We start from the raw sequence: 20,395 nt of genomic DNA, 5'->3' as shown, positions 1-20,395 counted from the left end.
TAGGTAGCGTATGTTAACACCACAGAACAGGAAAAACAAATAGAAGTGTGATATGGGCGTGGCCCACGTGTCACAAGTAAGGGCGTATTCAGAAAGAAAGCTTGAAACTTATAAGCGCTTATCGGCGCTTGTCATGTTCATATATTTTCCTGCGCGGGTTACCAGCGCTGACAAGCGCCGATAAGCGCTTATATGCGCTTATAAGTTTCAAGCTTTCTTTCTGAATACGCCCTAAGGTAAGATCACCTCAAGAAGCTTATATATAATACACTGGAGATTGCATTATGACCATTAACTTGTAACAAGAAAATATGACGTTGAATGACGCCTGTATGTTTATTTATCCCTTTCACACCAACTTGCCAAGTTAGGTGTGAAAGGGATAAAAAACATACAGGCGTCATTCAACGTCATATTTTCTTGTTACAAGTTAATGGTCATAGTGCAATCTCCAGTGTATTAGTTAAAAGCTTCTTGGATCACCTATAGTCGAGCCAATTTAATAGGCAACATTTGACGTCTATCAATTTTATCTTCGAAGAGAGGTAACCTGCTTAAAAACATCGATTAAAGTGAATTAATCGATAAGTATTTGAAACATTTGTCAATCGAATTTATTATAGTAGAGCCCAAGAAGCTTATATTTAATACACTGGAGATTGCACTATGAACGTTGACTTGTCACGGGAAGGTATGACCTTGAATGACGCCTGGTTGTTTTTTGTCCCTTTCACACCTAACTTGGCAAGTTGGTGTGACAGGGACGAAGGAACAACCAGGCGTCATTCAAGGTCATACCTTCCCGTGACAAGTCAACGTTCATAGTGCAATCTCCAGTGTATTAGATATAAGCTTCTTGGTAGAGCCATTTTAATAGGCAACATTTGACAGTTCAATAAAATTCAACAACGTAACCTAGTAACGACGTCATAGAATAACATGATATTTCATTTTGTTAGAACTGCACCTTTGCTTAACTTTTTTCCAATTACGATTACATATTTATAATAATAATGACCGATACAAGTAATTTTAAGATTTCATTTTACTGATAAACCATCCTAAACATAATAAACAATTTCTGAATTGAAGAACTGACGTCGCTACAATTTTGTGTCAATAAACCTTTTTTCTTTTTAAATACTAGAGACGTTACTCTAAAAATCGAAATCTGACATCTAGAATCGAATGCATTGATTACTTGTGAATAAAAATCATCATAAATTAATAAATTCGATTGACAAATGTTTCAAATCCTTATCGATTAATACACTTTAATCGATGTTTTTAAGCAGGTTACCTCTCTTCGAAGATAAAATTGATAGACGTCAAATGTTGCCTATTAAATTGGCTCGACTATAATTTATGATGATTTTTATTCACAAGTAATCAATGCTTGAATCAATGCATTCGATTCTAGATGTCAGATTTCGATTTTTAGAGTAACGTCTCTGGTATTTAAAAAGAAAAAAGGTTTATTGACACAAAATTGTAGCGACGTCAGTTCTTCAATTCAGAAATTGTTTATTATGTTTAGAATGGTTTATCAGTAAAATGAAATCTTAAAATTACTTGTATTGGTCATTATTATTATAAATATATAGTTGTAATTGAAAAAAGTTAAGCAATTTTATTATTTTATTTATAATTTTAATTATTTTAAATTATTTTATAATTGTAATAAAATAAATAATTTAACAATTTCAATGGTGGACCTATACGGACCTAACGGTAAATAATACGATTTTCATAAAATTCGCCAATTTTGCTATAGATGAGGTGCTATAGTGTAATTTTTTATACCCAAAATTAAAAAAAAAAATTATTTATAAAAAAACACAAGGGGACCTAACGAAAAAATTGTGGGACTTTAAAGGACCTAACGAAGACCTATCGATTAAGGTCATTTTTGACCCAAAATTCTATGGATGGGGTGCTAAAGTGTATTTTTTGTACCCAAAATTTAAAAAATTATTAAAAAAAAACTAAAGGGGACCTAACGAAAAAATTGTGGAACCTTAAAGGACCTAACGGAGACCTATCGATCAAGGTCATTTTCGACCCAAAATTCCATTCATTGGGTGCTAAGTTTGCATTGGTGGATTAGGTATTCAATATTTTTTAAACTTATGTGAGTTTGAATTGAAAATTGAAATGTCATTTTACCGGTTAGCCAAAGTTAAAAATTCATTTATGGGCCAAGGTATACTTTTTTACAACAGAATTCCTCATAGTATTAAAGAGTTTAGTAGTACTAAATTTAAAAATTATGTAAAAAACGTATTAGTTCAGAGGGCCTATTACAGCATTAAGGAATTTAAGGAAGATAAAAACCCATGGAGGGTTGTCGCGTAAAAACCACAGGACAGTTCTTTGGCATATTATGATAATATATACGTACAGTTACTTACATATTTTGTAAAATTATATTGTAATACTGAAATGATTTAAAAGAGCAACTATGGAGTTTCTTGCCGATTCTTCTCCATAGATACTGCTTTCCGAATCGGTGGTAAATGTTAAAATATGTATTGACATTTCAAAAGTGCTTCTCGAAGAAGTCTAATTGAATAAATAAATGTTTGAGTTTGAGTTAGAGTTCTGCTTAAATTTGTGATACAAATCCGAAAATGGTTAATGTTACCAGGCATTTGTAAGAACAGCCAAGAAAAAAAATAAGAATTAAAAATTAAGAAAATTATCAAAATAAATCCTATGTATAAAACATAAATTATTGTAGTTTTTATTTACTTCAAAATGCACAAAGAAAAAATGCATTATAGGTGGTGCCATCTTATAGCGAATGCTCGAACTGCTCGTGCGTTCACGATTTTGTACTGGAGTAAGGCCGCGTTTCCACCTGCAAGAAAACTTCCGCGAGAAATGTCCGACCGCAACTTGCAAGTCTACTTGCAGGTGGAAACGCGGAATTAGACTTACAAGTTGCTGTCGGAACTCGGACAGACTGTCGGACATTTCTCGCGGAAGTTTTCTTGCAGGTGGACAGGCGGCCTTAAAATGTACTGAGTGAAACGACCCTGAATAATTGCCTAAAATAACAAATTGCGTCAGATGGCAACCTTATCAGGTTTAGGTCAGCAAGTTCACTGACTCATGACCAGCAACTAAATTAAAACGATTGATCGTTAATCGAATGACGTGTATGAATAAGTGATAAGAAATGGTATAAAAAAGGAGTAGCTTAGCTCCCCAAAATCTTCATTCTATATAGTTTGGGAAACGCATGAGCATGTTATTCAACGCCAAAGTAGTTGTGGTATTTGCCGCAATCGTCGGTGCAGAATGTAAGTGAAGTTTTAAATTAATTTTATCCTGACAGTTCAAAATTGTATTGTAATTTTGTTTGGAAGCTCTCAAGCTCAATGTCGCAAAAGTTTGTTGTTTAAACTTGGGTATTGTTTCACACACAGAACATATAAAGAGAAAGAGAGAAAGAACCTCTTTATAAGTTCTGTGGTTTCACAAGTCCACGAGTAATATGTTGAGGTGAAATTGATAATTTGAACGTGACTTGCAGGATATTCATCATGTTGTGATTTTTTCTTGAAGGGGTTCGAGCGGCGCCGCCTGTGACGAGATGCGGAGAAAAATGTGATGGCCATCAGATCACTGGTGAAGTGATTGATGCAACACTCTGTTGGAGTTTATTACCCACCTAAATTCCTTGGTTACATACCTCCATTTTATAATGGTTCTGGCCAGCTAAATTTTCCATTTAATTTTTTAAACAACGGTATACCCATCTACTCACCAATTCAACTACTACATGGTTTTCTTCAACAACAAAAATCAACAATCGGCCCTTACGGATTTGGAATTTCACACAAATGGCCATAAACTTTTCAGCTCTACCACAATTTTTGGCGGAAATAGAATTTACACTTGTGAAAAAAATGATACTACCAATAAAATTTAATTAATTTATCTACAATGGATTCATTGAATAGAATGAAATAAAACAAAAACATATTACAAACTTAAATGCTATCTTGTATATTTCTACCGGACAAGTCCAATCCTATAAGTCTTTCCTCGCGATTTTGAGAATGCCGTAAAAATACCGTAATTTTTCGAAATTTATGCTCATGCCGTATATTTACCGTTATAATTCGGTAATAATGCGGTTAAACTATAGTTCCTTTGGCCAGTTTTTATACTGTAATTATTCAGTAGGTACTAGCTGTTGCCCGCGACTTCGTCCGCGATTAGGTCGTTTTTCGTCATTCGTAGTTTAAAAAAAAATACGTGACAATTTATTTTAAAATGTTCTTAATTATAGTCTCTTATAAATTTAACTGCATTAAAATTGAACACTGATAAGAAAATCTTAAAATCTGAAGAAAACATGAATGAATGTGATTTAAATTCTACATTACTTAGTAGTTAGTATCAAATAATAATCTAAATTAAATGTAGATTAACAGTTTGAGCACACCATTATAGAACATGTACCTAAGTACATATTAAATTACGTTAGTTTACATAGTAACTTTACTAAAAACACGATGACTATCTTTCGCGCTCGGTACCACAAACTAAGCATGTTTGTGGTACGTGGCCCGCGTCACTTGACCCCCCGCGAGTTCCCCTCCGTTGCTATGCGAAAATACATTCGTCGCCCTACTGTAGGAAAAATTGTAATACTGTGGCCTGGGCGTTATAACACGTCCAGGGAGTTCCTGAGTGCCGATATCACCATCTTGAGGAAAAGCTTCTAATGTCGATTTAAAACTGCATACACACGAATTAACCTGTTCTAAAATTGTGAAATGAGTTCAGTTTTAAATTTGAGAAATATTGATTTCTTGTACTCCACTATTCGTTGTAGTCGAATACAAAATATAAGTATTTAAACAAACTTAGGTTGGCCTTCAGGCAAAAGGGATCCTATCAAAAGGTAAACTTGACCTTGTGTCTTAAAAGTAAGCATGAACAGACCTTCTGATAATTATGGTTCCGGTGTATCTTCAAACGAAAGCCGACTCCTTACTACACTTTAAACTTTAACTTTAACTTTTTTTAGTTTTTATATAAGAATTGATTATGTTTGTTTTATTTTCAATAAAAGATACTCTACTATAAAGTTGCGTTTCAATAATCAGTTATAAGTACTTAGCGTTTTTTAAGTATGTTTAAAAAGGGGGGCGTTAAAAAATAATTTATTCTTAAAGTGGGCAGTAGACAAAAAAAGGTTGCGAACCCCTGCAGTTTAAAGCATTACAAAAAGAACATACTACGTTAATATCGCCTATACAGAAGATGATCTGTAATCAATTGTGTGAGCAAACCCACTTTTATATTAATTGTCAGACTACACCACCGAATTCGTAGATTGTTTACCTCAAGTCATTTAAGACTATGACGAAATCTGTCTGCAGTAAGACGGGCCTCTCGCTATTCGTACGTTTCCAGAGACCGAATAGTTTCAATTCTTAATCTTTCATTAAACAAACTTATTAATCGTTCTTGTCTCATATAATTGTAATATTCGCGTCCCTACTCTAGTCATTGCTTATGCTCATGTTCATCTTCAAGAGATCGAATAATATTATGATGCACCCTATCATTTGTCAAACGGTCTTCATATTGAGTAAAGTTTGGTTCTCGAGATAAAATATGACTGTCGTGATCAGTAGTGAGACGTAATTCCCTCTCAGTGATGGTTTCGGTCTCACGGGATAGTACAATATGCCGTTTGCGATCAGTTGTGAGACGTCATACCCTCTCAGTGAAGGTTTCGGTCTCATGGTATAGTAGGGGTGACCGGGTTTGGTTGTCTCACGGGTTGGTTGTCACAGCCAGCGGTCTTAATACAAAACTGAACTATCGAATAAGTCTGTTGACCAGCGTGGCAAGAGCGATACAGTGACAACGCTGTCCCCACTTCGCGTCAGACCGCCCCGATCTGCCGTGAGGGCCTCACACGTGTTTATCGCACAGATTTTTTATGATATTATGAGGACCGAATATTATGCTCCTCATAACACACTGTGAACGAAACGACAGTGCGGTTTAATTCAATGCCAACACCATCAGAAAAAAGAATTATTTTTAATTGTGAAAAAATATATTATGATTTACACTATTAACACTCTTTTAACATAAAATATAAGTCTGTGAGTGTGTAAAAATAAATCCAGCTAATTACACATCAAACTTATGTTTATAATTTGGTATACGACATAAAAATATATTAATTGTCAAGCATTAATAATACAGATAAATACTGAACATAAGTATAATAGATATTAAGTAGTATTAGTTAAAATATACTTTGACTACTTTGACTGTTAGTCAAAGTTTATTTTTACTAACAACATGTAAATGAAGAAGAAATAATAATTACCAACGAACTAACCTTTTCTATAATACTTAACACGGCACATTTTTAAAATTATAGGGTTAAAATTGGAGGGTTTTGTTGGAACTTTAATATGTAAAAACTATGATATATCTAAACTACGATACAACTTGCATGCGGAAATGCTCATTAAAATTGTGAATCTAAAGAATAACTAACAACATACTATTCAATTTTATTGAGCTGATGAATATCCTTTGCCTGGAAGAAATCACCGTCACCTAATAAATATAATGTGTTTTCTTATAAAACCGTTACATAATTTGTTTTATCTACAATAATGAAAATGATACATTTATAAAATATAAAACATATTATGTAAAATGATTAAAAATAAATAAATGAAGCAACTACGATTCAAAGAAAACATCTTTTTCAGTGTGAAAATGCTCTTAGCAATCCTGGATGATGAACTGTATGTCATGTACTCTGATCCCAGTATGGTCGGTACCTCGATAGCCATAATAAATATTATAATCAGATAACCTAACCCAAAGTCAAAATAAAAACATTACTCGTAAAGTTGTGAGTGCAAAATTTACGTTTCATTTGGCAATAACATTTTTTTCGGTACTAAAACGTAGTAGTTTGATATGTGGTTGGCTGCCCCTCCTCTCCTTCCTGAAGAATATCCTCCAAAATTTCCCGAGATACTTCCAATGATTGAACCATTGGACGTTGGACATTAACTTCAGTCAAAAATTGACGAAGCGGATGATTACTAATTTCCACTTAATCCTCGCTGCTACTATCTTTATCATCAAATCATCAATTTTCAAGTGGTGTAGTAAAAATATCAGCAGAAATCGTCTTCCAAAGGCGATATAATTTTATGAGCATTGAATCTGTTAATAAAAAAATCTAAAGTTAACTGTAAATCTATAAAAAAAGCTACTTACAAATAAAATTTTATCAAAAACTACTGTTCCCAATGCACCTCAAAATAATAAAAGAATTCATCATTTTATTATTTCATTCTAAAAGTGTAATATAATACCAACAAAAAACATGAATTGCTATCATTATAAAAAATAAATACCTATAAGTAACAACTTACCTTTTGTGGGAACGCATGATGGTGAAAATTCACAAAACACGAAGATTGCATTTGATATTTTTGGTTTTATGGCATTCAATTGCTTTATAAATTAATAAAACTACATACTACATACTATAAAAAAAAGTCGCTTTCTCTGTCCCTATGTCCCTTTGTATGCTTAAATCTTTAAAACTTCGCAACAGATTTAAATGCGGTTCTTTTAATAGACAGATTGATTCAAGAGGAAGGTTTTAGTATATAATTTATTAGGTTTTAGACAAAGCGGACGAAGCCGCGGGCAGTAAGCTAGTAAATTTATAAAACACGAAGATTTTTAAAATTGTAACTAATGAACACAATCATTAGATTAACTGTAGATAATGGTGTCTAGTTTTACTTAAAATAATAAAAATCTACCCTCACTTTAAAAAAATGTAGTATATTTATTATTTACACGAAATATATCTTATAGGGAACGGAAGATATGGGTTAAAGAGTTAAAAAAATAAATAACATAATTATATTTAAATTATTAATTTTTAACATTGTGTTCAGTAGTGTTAACATGTAAATTGATTAGATTTTTACGAAATCTCATAGATGGCGCTGTTACAAAATTAACATTATACAACTAACATTCTTTATACTATGTTTCTCTTCCCAAGTTACTTAAATGGCATAATTTATAGTGTCAATCTAGATATTGTCAAACAACATTTATATATGCGTCATTTGATTTATTAATTTCCAAAATATTTAACGTGTGTTTGATTTTTATAACACTACATAGATGGCGCTGTTTCAAATTTGTCTTTATACTGCTAAGATTCATTTAACTGTTTCTCTGCCCAAATTACGTAAATGACATAGTTTTTATTTTGTAAAGCTAGATAATAGCATGGCTTACTCGAAACCAACATTTAAACATGAGTCTTTAGATTGTACGCTGTCGTAGTACACAGAATAGGTAAGAAAAATAAAGGTTCACAGCTCCTCCCCCGAAGGTGATATCATGATAATATGTATAAACTATCCTCACCCGACCTCTAAGGAATATTCAAGCAAAATTTGAAGTAAATCTATGCAGTACTTTCTGAGATTAGCTCGGAAATACATACAGACAAACAGACAAACAGACAAAAATTCTAAAAACTATGTTTTTGATTTCTATATCGATTATAGATCATGGATCAAGTATTCTTTAAAAAAAATATTCAATGTACAGTTTTGACTTTCCTACGATTTTATTATATGTATAGATATATACTGCACTCATGCTGTACAGTTACTGAAAATATAGGTACTATACAATTACCGCATGCCCAAATTTTACCCAAAAAATTCCGTAATTATTCTAGAATTTTGCCGAATATTTTCTAATATAATGGACAATTGTAATAACTGGTAATAACTATTAAAGATATTTTGGTTTTATTTTTAGTTTACTTCTATGTTAGAAAAGAATTACATACATGAAAAATTTCCAATTTTGCTTAAATCGCGTTTAAAATCCGTTAAAAAGTCTTTAATTTCTAAACAAATACTGTTTTTGAATAAATATGTACTAGAATATTATTTTTTAATTAAGTATATAATGGGTTAAGGGGTTATGAATACAAAGGAATAAATATATATATAGGTACTCCTTGTTAAAAAAAAAAATTAAAAAATTTATCGACATATATTGAGACATATACTTCAGATCAGATCATATAAATTTGAATGAATAGAAGTGTTGCGAACGTCTCCTGCCTCTTAGTGCTGATTTACACAGGGTCAGTAGAAGAGTCAATAAAGACTGACTTTAACTGTTTACATAGACTTCAAGCCTCTGACTTCAAATCTGTTTACACAGGGTTTTTTTTCGGGTCAGCACTGATTTGCCTCGAATTTGTAGTCAGTTACTGACCCTGTGTAAATCAGCACTTTCGTCCACACAGTAGCTAAAAATAAAAAAAGTTGTCCTTGACAGCGAGCGCGTCGATTGCCGATTGTCTTGTTTTGTTGATTGTCGATTGTCTTAGACATTCATCTTATATGCTTAGATATAGTTGACAAAAAGTTGTTGCATTGCATTTAATCCAGTATTCGTTTAGAATTGCATTTAATCCAGTATTCGTTGAGAATTTTCGTTAGTTTGAACGTTGTCAATTTTGCTACTGATTTAAAAGTGAACATGGATTGTGAAATAGTTTCACTTGAAGTAAAGCTTGGACCTTGCCATCATCATGTGGTTCATATGCCGATAGATGGTTCCTGCCTCTTTCATTCCTTGACATATTTAATGTGTGAAGAAATAGACTTTGAAGTGGCGTTGCAAGTCAGGACTGCTATTGTGCGATATGTTGTAAACCACTGGGATGAACTACAATTGTATACTTGTGCCGACATTGGGGAAACCTATCATGATTCCGATTGTTATTCACGGGATATGTTGAATAGCAATACTTATGGCGGTACCTCCGAACTTATGGCTGCTGCAGCTCTTTATCCATTCACTTTTGAAGTCTATCAAGATAATATTTTAAGGGGAACTTTTTCTCGTATCGACGGGCCTGTAAAACGTTTGCGATTGAGTGGAAGTTTTTTAAGTGGTCACTACGACGTTCTTGTTCCGATGACTGTTTCTCAAACATCAAATAACGTAGTTTCCACTTCGAAGAAAGCAGGGAGACCTAAAAAAAACCCCCAAGTGCGAGTCGGACTCGCGCACCGAGTGTTCCGTACAAACCTGCAAGGTTTACAAAGTTCGTTCATTACGACAATCGAGTCATAACGATGGTATTTTTATTGCAATTTTGATTTTATCAATATGATTTTGTTACAGCTTAAAGGTATTATAGACCTGAGTATTTGGTATGAATTTCAATTTAATACCTCTACGCGTTTATGAGGAAATGGGTAGTAAGTTTAAAATTATTAAAAAACAATATGTGATGTAACTAAAAATTTATGGTTTTCGTAATTTTTCCTTTATCTATGCTATAAGACGTTGCTTTGTACCAAATTTCAAGATTCTGAGTTCACGGGAAGCACCCTGTAGGTTTTGATTCCCTTGCAAGTGTCGAAAATTTGCGGCATAAACGGCTGTATTTTTTGATTGCGTTGGCTTAGAAGTTTGATTTTTTCACAGCTTCAAGGGACAGTAGACCTGAGTAATTGATATAAATTTCAGCTTCATACCTGTACGCGTTCCTGAGAAAAAGGGTCTTGACAGACGGACGGACGGACGGACAGACGGACAACAAAGTGATCCTATAAGGGTTCCGTTTTTTCCTTTTGAGGTACGGAACCCTAAAAAATAAGCGAGGAAGACCTAAAACTTCAGAATTATCACGAAATGAACAAATTCGACAAGCTGCAGCCAACTACCGTAAAAATCATCCTGAATAAAGAAAAAATACAGTCCTAAGTTATACTCAATCACACGCTGAACAACATCGCGAATCCGTAGCGCGATATTCAGCTTCACATCCGGAGGTCAACCGGCAGGCAGTTGCACGATACTCGGCTACTCATCCGGAGTTTCACTGTGAGGCAGTTGCACGATACACAGCCTCACATTCGGAACTAAACCGCGAAGTAGCTAGTCGTAAAAGATTAAATGAAAAATTACAATTTAAAATAAAAAATGTTGAGCGAATAATAAAAAGTTTAAGTTCTAAAATAAACGACAGACTGGAGGCAGAAAGACTTATTAAATGGTCTCTTTACAATGGACAACAAACAATGGGGAGTCTATTAAAAACAGCTGAAAAAATAAAGAATATATGTGTGTCGGCTTTAGAAAAGTTAAGAGAATGTCCTGAAAATATAACTATTTATGAAAAACTGGAAATGTTTCTGGGAAAACTTGAGCATCGAAATAACCAAGAACCATTTTTTGGAGAGTACACGTATAAAGTTTACACTAACCAAAACGCAATCGCAATTGATGATACCGGCAAAGCTGTCTTTGAAAAAACGAAAAAGCATGGTAAAGGTCTAGTCTGGAGTTGTAATGATGCCATATTATATGCTTTGGATGAACACTTATTATTTAAACTAAAAATAATATTTGAAGAATTTAACTATAAATCACCAGCAGAAATGTATCCGCTCTATTTGAACAGACGTCTCAAGGCTAATATTTCTTACATTAACAATGTAAAGTCTCATTCACCACGATTAAGAACGTTAATCAGAGAAATGTATCAGCTACAAAGTGATTGCGATACGTTAAAAGAAATTGATACTGCGTTAGAAACTGTAAACGTGGAGAAAATAAAATAAATAGACGAAAATCACGTACCTGGGACTGTAGCCGTTGAAAGCTTTTAAAGCTTTTAAAGATGCATTTAAATTACTTTCTAAGAAAAGTTTAGATACACCTAAATTAGAATGTATGTCTTATAATAAACTTTACTGTTCAAAAGATATTTCTAATCTAAATCGTTTAAGAAAGCCTATTTCTACAAGTGTTTGGTCACAGCTTATTGAATACTTATAGTTCTAAAAATATGGATCATAGCCAACATATATGCCATACATGTCTCACAAAAATTCGGGCTAACCAAATTTCAGCTACATGTGTACTTAATGATTTATTTGTCGATACGATTCCATCGGAGATAAACCAATTGAATGATTACGAAAAGATATTAATCCAGCGTGCAAAAGCTTTCCAAGTAGTTATATCAATGAATCCAGATTCCAGTAGCGAACAAATCCTTGCCGAACCGAGAAATGGTGAAAAAATGTAAAGGCAGAACTTTTCATCTACCTTTGCCTTTAGAGGAAACATTGAATAAATTACCGAAACCAGAAGATCCTATCAACATCTACCAAGAACTTTACATAATGATACGAGATAAAAATCTAAGATTATTTGGGAAGATATAGTTGACATTAATAAAGTTTATGCCGCACTCTGTTACCTGAGACAAGTAAACCCACTTTACTCTGAAATAAAATTACCAAATGTCCCTAATAATTTATTTCAAACAATCAATGAAAATTTACAACATGTAGTCGAAACGAATGATAATAATCAGGATGAAAATAATACACATTTTTAGATACATTTTTGACACAGGTAACGGAGGACAGTAACTTAATAGATTATGAGCAATATACCATATACCCATTGTATGAAAAAAGAAGAAATGCATTAATTTCAGATCTCTATCAAATGAAGACAGTTAATACAACAGCTATATATTCCACAGACAAGGATCTTGATGTTAAATGTTTTCCTTATTTGTACCCAAATGGAAAATACAGTTAGTTTCATACACGTCCACAGAAGCTAACGTCAAGTGAATATATTAAAGCCAGATTGATGTCAAAATATTCACGATTCAGATTAGATCAACAATATTTATTTTTTTTACTGCACGACACGAATGTCCGCCAGTTGAATTCGGGAATATTTTATAAAATGAATACCTTATGAATACAGTCAATCAAAAACAAAAAATAACTGTCGAACAGTATTTACAAATGTTAAATAATGAAGAATTAGAAGGAGATCTGACTGCTATATTCGCTAGGTTGAGAAATACTGAACAGTATTGGAAAAAACCCAGAAACGACGTGAACTGCATGACACAACACTATGGACCAGCCACTTAGTTCCTCACTATGAGCCCGTCGGAATGGTTGTGGGACGATTCAAGAGAATACTTACTGGAAGTAAACTCGAGTGAGATGGCAAACAAGTGAATTAGTTGCCCTAGATCCGGTATCCACTTCTCGTTTTATTGATAATAAATTTCATGCAACATTAGATTTTCTCACTTCTGCCAGTAAACCTCTTGGAGAAATAGAGCATTACTTTTGGAGGCGTGAGTATCATAGTCTCGTGGAGCCCAACATTTTCATTTGATGTTGTGGGTGAAAGGAGCTCCTGTGCTTCATGATTCACCAATCGATGAGGTGGCAGCTTTTATTTCAAAGTATGTTACATGTGAAATACCTAAAAAAAATCTTGAACCAACTCTTCACCAACAAGTCGTAGGATACCAAATTCACAAACATAATAAATATTGTATGAGAAGAAAAAAAATAAAGAAAGGATTTATATCAGTGTGTCGATTTGGTTTCCCACGGCCCGTTACTGATACTCTTACTATTAGAGATACAGTTGAATCAGTCGCGGCCAGAAAAGCTCTTTGTCCAAACAAACGTTTATATAATACTGTACGCAAAAAGGAATTTGAGATGATAAATGATTACAATCCATCTGTATTACTCGCATGGAACGGCAATATTGATATTCAATATGTAGGAGAAAAAACTGCTATACTAAACTACTACGTCACTAAATACACAACAAAATCAGAAAAGACACACGCGCTGATTGATTTCGATGACATAAATTACTCTACAAAGAGCTTGAGAAGTCGTTTGTTTAACATCGGGCTAAGAATGTTATCAAATCGCGAGTGCGGTGCTTTAGAGGCAAGTGATACGTTGTTAAGTATCCCATTGATCCCGAGACGATAATTAGGTGGCTAGATGGCAACATGAACCGCAATCGGAGAGTCAAGTCTAAAACAGAAATGACAATGCTAAATCCTGATTCCACAAACACATATTACGCATCGTGGATAGACGATAAATATCCAGCTAGGCCAGTAGAGTTAAAAAATGTAAACTTGTATAATTTCTCTAAATTCTATGATGTCGTGAAAACACGCCCAGTTTATAAAAAAGCAGAATATTATACGTTAGATGGAGGGAAAACTTTTTTAAAGAAAAGAGACAGACCTTATCTTATAAACTTTTACATGTACGATGTTGAACACATGCCTGAAAAGTATTACTTTTCAATGCTTTTATTGTTTAAACCATGGCGTAACTTACAAGAATTAAAAATGGGATTTGAATCATACACTGAGGCTTTCAACTTTGCAAAAGATGATATTATGAAAAATGAACTGAGACATGTCAATTTACGCATGGAATTACAAAATCAATTACAAAAGGCTTTCGAAATGGTGGAGACTAAATTGGCCGAACTAAATGAGGAGATTGAAAATGATGATGAAGATATAGGTCCTGATAATCTCTTAGATTTTGAGGCGCTTGAAGCGGTTAATGCGATGGATGACTTTAATAATATAAACGATGACGGAGATGAAAATAATTTAGATGAAATGATAAGTAAACTTAATAGAGATCAAAAGAGTGTGTTTAATATGGTAACGGAAACTATGTCCAATGAAAGCGAAATTCTTCGTTGTTTTATAAGTGGTACTGGTGGGACAGGTAAAAGGGTACAGAAACATTTAAATAAAAAAGTAGCTGTAGCTGCTCCAACGGGTATTGCGGCCTTTAATGATAATGGATTAACGATTCATAGATTGTTGCAATTGCCAGTTGAACACAAACAAACGCCCAAATACAGGCCACTTTCTGATGAGGTTCTTCAAGTTCTGCGGTCGGATTTAAAAGACGTTGTTCTATTTATAATCGATGAAGTATCAATGATATCAAATATCACTTTGGCTTATATTCATATATGCGACTGGCAGAAATATTTGATACCATCGATGAAGAAAACGGGTGGTAAATGGAATATCGTGATGCTTGGAGATCTTTTACAGCTCCCACCTGTTAGGGAAAATTCTCCTTTAATAAAACTATCATCTCGAGAAGTTACAAAACTAAGGTGCTCTTAATTTTCCAAATCTGTGGGAAGACCTTTTCAAATACCAGGAGTTGACACAGAATATGCGGCAGTTGAATGATGTGAAGTTCGTAGAAATGCTTCTAAGAATAAGAATAGGTATTACTACAGAAGAAGACCGCCATATATTATCCGAACGTTTAATTACACTGAAATCAGGTTCTAACGAGGGTAGATTACACGAAATAGCTGAATGTTTCAATCAGCTTCCTGCAGATACAGTTTGTTTGTTGAAGCCACATATTTTGACTCAGGTGTAGAGTTTGTGAAGTTAGGCCTTGTAGAGTTAGGGCGTGTAGTGTTAGAAGCTTGGCTCTACATGAGATCTGATAACTTTTTGACAGTGCGAGACATATGGGCTCGTCTTGGCAACATTTTACATGAAAATGTTTTTGGTGGGATAATATATTCTACCCTTTCACTTACTTAGAAAAATTATTTTAATGGTGGCAAGAAAGGTGGAAAAATAAAAGGAGATGTCTCGTCGGGAGATACTGCGTTTACTAATAACAAAGACAAAGCTGGCGAAAATAAAGGAGATTCAACCAATGTCTGGTCGGGAGATTCAGCGTCTACTAATAACAAAGCCAAGGCTGGCGATAATAAAGGATATCATGCTAACGGAGATTCACTCAATGTCTCGTCGGGTGATTCAGGACCTGCTAGTAAGAAAGACAAGGCTGGCGATGATGAAGGAAATAATGTGAACGGTGATTCAACCAATGACCCATCAAAGGACTCAAATACTAGTCGTAATAATAGAACCAACTAATAAAAATACTAAAGAATCGTGTAAAGGAGGTGATGTCAATGGATGTTCAACAAACACCCCACCAGGAACTCCTAAGCTAGAAGATTGTAGTAAGGATCTATTAACGGGCTTTTCATCTTGTCCTTTTAATCAACACTCTGTCAGTGTGTATTTTCCCAATAGAGATCCAATCTGTTTCTGTGTTGAAGATGATGAAGCGACTAATCCACCATCATATCTCCCCATGAACGTTGGAGTTTATTACCCACCTAAATTCCTTGGTTACATACCTCCATTTTATAATGGTTCTGGAGAGCTAAATTTTCCATTTAATTTTTTAAACAACGGTATACCCATCTACTCACCAATTCAACTACTACGTGGTTTTCTTCCTTGAACAATCGGCCCTTACAGATTTGGAATTTCACAAACAAATGGCTTAGCCAATTGTGCGGCCATAAACTTTTCAGCTCTACCACAATTTTTGGCGGAAATAGTTACACTTGTGAAAAAAATGATACTACCAATCAACAACGGGGGAGACAGTTCACAAATCGTACAACAAACTGCTCCGTTTAGTCCATATTATAGAGAATATAGTTCGTACATTCCACCCAACAGTGATGTTACTCAAAGTGCTTCTCAAAATTCAATGTACCGTTCCTTATCTGATGAAAACAGGTTAGAGCAATTGATACTGACAATTGATTTTGTAGATTTTGATGTCTCGTCGGGAGATTCTGCGTTTACTAATAACACTATAATATTATACAACGTCATTCATGTCATTAATTTTGAAAACAACTATTATAAAATCGCGAACGTAAATAATTTTCGATAATTATTATCGATAGATACAATTTACAATCACAACAGCTGCTACGTCACTAGTTACACGTGCCACACCATAGAAGAAAAGGAAGAAAAGGGATTTGTAATCAGGTACATACGAAAGAAAAAGATGCAATTATAATCGTCTTGTCAATTGCCCAGTACCAGCTTAAAAAGAACTCCGATAAAATATTGTTCGTAATATTATTTAAATTATACGCAAACAAACTACTTATATATGAAAAGTAATCCCGTCCTTCTGCAAACTTGAGGTTTGACTCGTTTTACCACATCATTTAAAATCACAACAAGGAGCCATTGTTGTGATTTTTCTTGAAGTGGTTCGAGCGATGCCGCCTGTGACGAGATGCGGAGAAAAATGTGATGGCCATCAGATCACTGGTGAAGTGATTGATGCAACAATTGATCAACGTGGAAATCATTTTAGAGGCGAAAATGTTGTGGGAGCAGAAGTCAACAAAACAAGGAATCTTTCACTTATTTAGCAAAGTGAAAATTATTTTAATGGTGGCAAGGAAGGTGGAAAAATAAAAGGAGATGTCTCGTCGGGAGATACTGCGTTTACTAATAACAAAGACAAAGCTGGCGAAAATAAAGGAGATTCAACCAATGTATGGTCGGGAGATTCAGCGTCTACTGATAACAAAGCCAAGGCTGGCGATAATAAAGGATATCATGCTAACGGAGATTCACTCAATGTCTAGTCGGGAGATTCAGGACCTGCTAGTAACAAAGACAAGGCTGGCGATGATGAAGGAAATAATGTGAACGGTGATTCAACCAATGACCCATCAAAGGACTCAAATACTGGTCGTAATAATAGAACCAACCCCGATGATACTAAAGAATCGTGTAAAGGAGGTGATGTCAATGGATGTTCAACAAACGCCCCACCAGGAACTCCTAAGCTAGAAGATTGTAGTAAGGATCTATTGACGGGCTTTTCATCTTGTCCTTTTAATCAACACTCTGTCAGTGTGTATTTTCCCAATAGAGATCCAATCTGTTTCTGTGTTGAAGATGATGAAGCGACTAATCCACCATCATATCTCCCCATGAACGTTGGAGTTTATTACCCACCTAAATTCCTTGGTTACATACCTCCATTTTATAATGGTTCTGGAGAGCTAAATTTTCCATTTAATTTTTTAAACAACGGTATACCCATCTACTCACCAATTCAACTACTACGTGGTTTTCTTCCTTGAACAATCGGCCCTTACAGATTTGGTATTTCACAAACAAATGGCTTAGCCAATTGTGCGGCCATAAACTTTTCAGCTCTACCACAATTTTTGGCGGAAATAGTTACACTTGTGAAAAAAATGATACTACCAATCAACAACGGGGGAGACAGTTCACAAATCGTACAAAAAACTGCTCCGTTTAGTCCATATTATAGAGAATATAGTTCGTACATTCCACCCAACAGTGATGTTACTCAAAGTGCTTCTCAAAATTCAATGTACCGTTCCTTATCTGATGAAAACAACAAGAACACCGCTGAACTTCAACAGCGTGTACCGAAGCAAAGCGTTGATGAACCCATCCTTGATAGCATAATAGAGGTATATTATACGCAAGGTTCACAAAACTATGGAAATGATGTTGGAGTATTGGACGCAGTGGTCACTAACAACAATGATAATTAGTATGATATCACCTCAAAGTCGGATCCGTTTTCGGAATCCGGGCCACAATATGAACCATTAGCTGACAATCAACAGCTTAATCAGTAATCCAGAAGCAAATCAGACAGAAAAGAAATTTGAAGTTGCTCCTGTCGTAAAACTCAGATTATCAGATGCTTTGCATACACATACTGTTTCTCCTAACAAACATTCATTGAAATACATAATAACTCATGTAAACATTTAATTATAGTTTCAATAATAAAAATAAATTATCATTCACTCCAACATACATTTTTATTTCTACTCACATAATTTTAGATCCATCAATAGGTTAGAGCAATTGATACTGACAATTGATTTTGTAGATTTTGATGTCTCGTCGGGAGATTCTGCGTTTACTAATAACACTATAATATTATACAACGTCATTCATGTCATTAATTTTGAAAACAACTATTATAAAATCGCGAACGTAAATAATTTTCGATAATTATTATCGATACAATTTACAATCACAACAGCTGCTACGTCACTAGTTACACGTGCCACACCATAGAAGAAAAGGAAGAAAAGGGATTTGTAATCAGGTACATACGAAAGAAAAAGATGCAATTATAATCGTCTTGTCAATTGCCCAGTACCAGCGTAAAAAGAACTCCGATAAAATATTGTTCGTAATATTATTTAAATTATACGCAAACAAACTACTTATATATGAAAAGTAAAAGTAATCCCATCCTTCTGCAAACTTGAGGTTTGACTCGTTTTACCACATCATTTAAAATCACAACAAGGAGCCATTGTTGTGATTTTTCTTGAAGGGGTTCGAGCGATACCGCCTGTGACGAGATGCGGAGAAAAATGTGATGGCCATCAGATCACTGGTGAAGTGATTGATGCAACAATTGATCAACGTGGAAATCATTTTAGAGGCGAAAATGTTGTGGGAGCAGAAGTCAACAAAACAAGGAACCTTTCACTTATTTAGCAAAGTGAAAATTATTTTAATGGTGGCAAGGAAGGTGGAAAAATAAAAGGAGATGTCTCGTCGGGCGATACTGCGTTTACTAATAACAAAGACAAAGCTGGCGAAAATAAAGGAGATTCAACCAATGTATGGTCGGGAGATTCAGCGTCTACTGATATCAAAGCCAAGGCTGGCGATAATAAAGGATATCATGCTAACGGAGATTCACTCAATGTCTCGTCGGGAGATTCAGGACCTGCTAGTAACAAAGACAAGGCTGGCGATGATGAAGGAAATAATGTGAACGGTGATTCAACCAATGACCCATCAAAGGACTCAAATACTGGTCGTAATAATAGAACCAACCCCGATGATACTAAAGAATCGTGTAAAGGAGGTGATGTCAATGGATGTTCAACAAACGCCCCACCAAGAACTCCTAAGCTAGAAGATTGTAGTAAGGATCTATTGACGGGCTTTTCATCTTGTCCTTTTAATCAACACTCTGTCAGTGTGTATTTTCCCAATAGAGATCCAATCTGTTTCTGTGTTGAAGATGATGAAGCGACTAATCCACCATCATATCTCCCCATGAACGTTGGAGTTTATTACCCACCTAAATTCCTTGGTTACATACCTCCATTTTATAATGGTTCTGGAGAGCTAAATTTTCCATTTAATTTTTTAAACAACGGTATACCCATCTACTCACCAATTCAACTACTACGTGGTTTTCTTCCTTGAACAATCGGCCCTTACAGATTTGGTATTTCACAAACAAATGGCTTAGCCAATTGTGCGGCCATAAACTTTTCAGCTCTACCACAATTTTTGGCGGAAATAGTTACACTTGTGAAAAAAATGATACTACCAATCAACAACGGGGGAGACAGTTCACAAATCGTACAAAAAACTGCTCCGTTTAGTCCATATTATAGAGAATATAGTTCGTACATTCCACCCAACAGTGATGTTACTCAAAGTGCTTCTCAAAATTCAATGTACCGTTCCTTATCTGATGAAAACAACAAGAACACCGCTGAACTTCAACAGCGTGTACCGAAGCAAAGCGTTGATGAACCCATCCTTGATAGCATA

The sequence above is a fragment of the Colias croceus genome, chromosome 14 (genome assembly GCF_905220415.1).
Source record: "Colias croceus chromosome 14, ilColCroc2.1".
In the NCBI taxonomy this organism is placed as follows: Eukaryota; Metazoa; Arthropoda; class Insecta; order Lepidoptera; family Pieridae; genus Colias; species Colias croceus.
The sequence above is the reverse complement of the archived record's forward strand: the minus strand, read 5'-3'. Positions refer to the sequence as shown.